At 47.6% G+C, this 4,538-nt stretch overlaps 1 protein-coding gene across 8 annotated transcripts in view; it reads right to left on the bottom strand.

Moving 5' to 3' along the window:
* ZNF185 (zinc finger protein 185 (LIM domain)) overlaps positions 1 to 4,538 on the bottom strand; it is an 84,755-nt gene that overhangs the window by 5,955 nt on the left and 74,262 nt on the right. The window lies entirely within an intron of this gene.

Consider the following 4,538-nt stretch of genomic DNA (forward strand, 5'->3'; position numbering starts at 1 on the left):
GGGGGGGGGCCTCCATGTCCTTGGTGGTGAACTCAGAAGTGGACCGGAAATACTTCTGGTCCACTTCCAGGTCCACTGGTAAGTGCATTGGGGGGCCCCCAGTGCCCCCCCCCAGCTCAGTGATCAGCTGCAGGGGGACCCAGGTTGCCCCCCCAGACCCAGGAGGCACCAGTCACTGAGCCAAGCGGGTGGGGGGGGGCCCAGCAGACCCAGAAGTGGACTGGAAATACTTCTGGTCCACTTCTTGGTCTGCTGCCAAGCATGCTGGGGAGCCCCCCACGCTTCTGTGGGACACTCCATGCACCCCAGTATTGCAGCACTCATGAGCCGCCTGCTATTTAGAGGTATGTAGAAAAAGCTTTTAAAGCCATCTCTATGTCCAAATCTCCAAATCTTTCTGGATCTCTCCAAATCGATTTGGAGGGCTCTGATTCGATTTGGAGAGATTAAAGGATCCTCTGATTTGATTTGGATTTGGAGATTCAGCCACCGAATCAGGCCGAATGAAATCAGGGACCCAAGCTTTGCACAGCCCTAATGTGTACCACATATATCCACAGCAAGGGGGAATGGCTAGATGCAGCTGCTTTTGGATTACTATGGAATTGCAAGCATCATTGATAAATATTGAATATAATAACTATAAAACCAAAGTCTAATGGAGTACATCAAAAAGTCAGATTAACAAGTGGAATGTAACAATAATGACACAATTATTGCATCTAGTTTCATCCAGTTTGGCAAAGACAGAACCACCACTTTTATATGTTATCAAGGTTTAATATGCAGGGAAAGATAATGGTTATACCTTTTAACATGAAACATTGTCTATTTTAGAATTACCCAGAATGGCTGTTTTGTCATTGAAAGATCTCCCATATTTTTATATATTGCAAACTGATGGTTGTCTATTTATTGTGCTGCATTATCTATTTACTGTGCTGTAGAGAAGAGAATTAATCCCCTTTGTACCCATTCCTCCCTTTGAAATGTTATTTTTAGAATGACCTGCTTACTACCTATCTGTTTGGAAATCTGTCAGATCCTCAGTGAGACATCATGCCCACCAACTTGCTTCTAGGAGAGCAATGAACAATGGAAAAAAAACCCGGAAGCTGAGTGCAAGTGACCTTTTTTCATGTATTTTTTTGTCCCTGCCTTTAGGCTACGAATAATTCTTTCTTTCTATGTGAACAAATGACACATGAGCACAAATGACACAGCTCGGAGCAATCCCAGCCAGGTCATGAGTGGTTACAGGGCTCTGGGAGTGGGGCTCATGGGGTTGGGGGACAGGTGTTTTTTTCCTTGATCCTTCCAGTTATGGGGCATGGGCAGAGGAAGGAGAGATGAATTGAGGCGGTAAACAGAAGACTGTGGCACTGGTGCCACCATCAAGGCTTTGGTTTCTATGACCACTGCCCGCTCTTCAGAAAGAGAGGCAGTGGTCTGTTGGGAAGAGATGACCTCCACCCCACTCCACTGGGGAAGCAGCTCTTCTCAGCCAGAATGGCTGACTTGCTTGACTGGGCTTTAAACTAAGCTTGCTGGGGAATGGGTGGAAAACCACTGGAGTAAGCTCACCAAGCATCAACCGCAAAACCAGCAGGTTAGGATGCTCAAGGGAACCCACTCCTACCCCAGCCCAGGAACAGAGATTCTCCATAAGCACAAGGAAGCCTAGGGCCTCCAATGGCACACTTACATGCCTGTACACTAATGCTAGGAGTTTGGGGAATAAACAGGAGGAGCTGGTCCTTCTGCTAAACAGAAATGGCTATGATCTCATAGGCATCATGGTGATCTAGTGGGACTCCTCTTATCACTGGACACCTGGTATAAATGGCTATACTCTGTATAGGAGAAAGCGTGCTGAAAAAAAGGTGCAGGGGTGTAGCTCTCTATGTGAAAGAGAGCTACACATCCCTACAAGCTGAGATTGGCACCCAAGGAAGACAACGGGAGACACTTTGGGTTAAAATATGAGAGGAATGTAGCGACGGGAATACAATGGTGGGAGTCTAGTACAGACCTCCAAACCAGGAATAAGTGTTTGACCAAGAATTTGCCAGGGAACTGACTGAGGCTGCACACTCTTGGTGCATGGTCATCATGGGAGACTTCAACTACCCAGACACCTCATGGGATGAGCACTTGACCAAATCTGATCAGTCACAAAGCTTCTTTGCATGCATGGATGAACTCTACCTGTCCCAAGAAGTTTATGGGCCAACAAGTGGCAAGGCGCTGCTGGACCTGGTACTGGCCAAAGGGGGTGATCTAATCAGCGACCTAAGAATTGAAGGGAAGCTGGGTGACAGTGACCAGGAGTTGATTACTTTTACTATCCACCACAGAGCTGGCAAGTCAGCCAGCAATGCAGCAGTCCTTGACTTTAGGAAAGCTGACTTTCATAAACTCAGAGGGCTTGTTCTTGAGGCCCTGAGAGGCCATGATTTGACAGGGAGGGGAGTTCATGCTGAGTGGGAGCTCTTTAAGGAAGCAATCCTAGAAGCACAAGGGGAGTCCATCCCCACCCATAGGAAAGGTGGTAAAAGGGCTCAACAACCCCCTTGGCTCAACAGGAAACTCATGGACCTCCTACATCTAAAAAGAGAGATTTATAAAGGATGGAAGACAGGAAACACCACTAAGGAAGAGTATACTGCACTGGTCCGCACTTGTAGGCACGAGTGACTGGTGCCTCCTGAATCTGGGAGGGCACCTGCAGAAGCTGCCAACAGTGGCGGCCTTGTCAGGGGGGGCACCAGCCCTACTGACAGCATCAGTGTCGGCTGTCAGGGGGGCACCAGCCCCGTCGGGGGGAGCCGTGTGCCACCATGCATCCCCTACTAGTCACCTATGCCTGCAGGGAAGGAACTAGAAAAGCCAAGGCTGCAACTGAACTCCATCTGGCTACACAAATCAAAGACAATAAAAAATCCTTCTTCAGATACATGGGGAGTCAAAAGAAAAACAAGAGCAACATTGGACCCCCTGCTAAACCAGCTGGAGCAGCCAGCTACCGACACCCAGGAAAAAGCCAATCTGCTTAATGATTACTTTGCGTTGTTTTTTCACCAGCCCAACGGGACCACCCTGCCTAACATGATGTGGGATGACCAGGGTGAAGATGAATATATGCCCACCATTGGCATGGATCTTGTAAGGGAGCATCTTGAGAGGCTGGACCCCCATAAATCATCTGGTTCAGATAAGTTGCACCTAAAAGTGCTAAAGGAACTGACCAACATCATAGCGCAGCCACTGGTGAGGATATTCGAGAACTTGTGGCACTCAGGCAAAGTACCTGAAGATTGGAAGGGGGCCATTGTGGTGCCCATCTTCAAGAAAGGGAGGAAATAAAACCTGGGAAACTAGAGGCCAATCAGTTTGACCTCAATCCCTGGGAAGATTTTGGAAAAAAATTATCAAAGAAACCATTCTTGACAGGCTAACAGAAGGCAACATTCTGAGGGATAGCCAGCACGGGTTTGTTGTGGGCAGGTCTTGCTTGACCAATCTTATTTCCTTCTATGACCAGGTGACATATCACCTGGACAAGAGGGAAGAGGTTGATGTCATATATTTGGACTTTAAAAAAGCCTTTGACCTGGTGTCCTATCATGTCCTCATGGAAAAATTGGGCAACTGCGGCCTCGACTACTCCATAGTCTGATAGCTGGAGAATAGGCTCCAAGGTCAAACCCAGAGAGCTGTAGTTGATGGAACAAAATCAACATTGCACTCAGTGACTAGTGATGTCCCCCAAGGACCTGTTCTTGAACCTGTACTCTTTAATATCTTCATAAATGATCTGGACACTAGTGTCTAAAGTGGACTGGCCAGGTTCACTGATGACACCAAACTTTGGGAATGAGTCTCCACGCTTGAGGATAGGCTGGTGATCCAGGCCGATCTCGATAGGTTTGCAAGGTGGGTGGATAAAAATCTGATGGCATTCAATATGGACCAATGCAATGTGCTCCACCTCGGGAATAAAAATCTGCATCACACTTATAGGCTCGGCAATGCTACACTTGCTAGCACCATGACCAAAAGAGACTTGTGGATCACAATTGACCACAAGATGAATATGAGGTACCAATTGGACATCACAGCTGGCAAAGTGAACAAAACTCTAGTTTGCATCTACCTATGCATCTTGAGCAAGACCTAGGATGTCATTCTCCCGCCATACTTGGCTTTGGTGAGGCTGCAGCTGGAGTACTGCATCCATTTCTGGGCTTCACAATTTAGGAAGGACATGGAGAAGCTTGAAAGAGTCCAAAGGAGATCCACGCGCATGATCAGAGGGCAGGAAATAGGCCTTATGAAGAGAGGCTGTGAGCTATGGGACTCTTCAGCTGGGAGAAGGGCAGGATCAGGGGTGACTTGGTGGCTGCCTATAAGTACATAAGAGGTGTGCATCAGGATCTGGAGGAACACCTGTTCACCAGAGCACTCCAGGGGATGACAAGATCCAATGGTCATGAACTCCTGCAAGACTGTTTTAGGCTGGACATAAGGAAAAACTT

The sequence above is a fragment of the Gavialis gangeticus genome, unplaced genomic scaffold (assembly GCF_001723915.1).
Source record: "Gavialis gangeticus isolate Ggan-Ray unplaced genomic scaffold, GavGan_comp1, whole genome shotgun sequence".
Taxonomy (NCBI): Eukaryota; Metazoa; Chordata; order Crocodylia; family Gavialidae; genus Gavialis; species Gavialis gangeticus.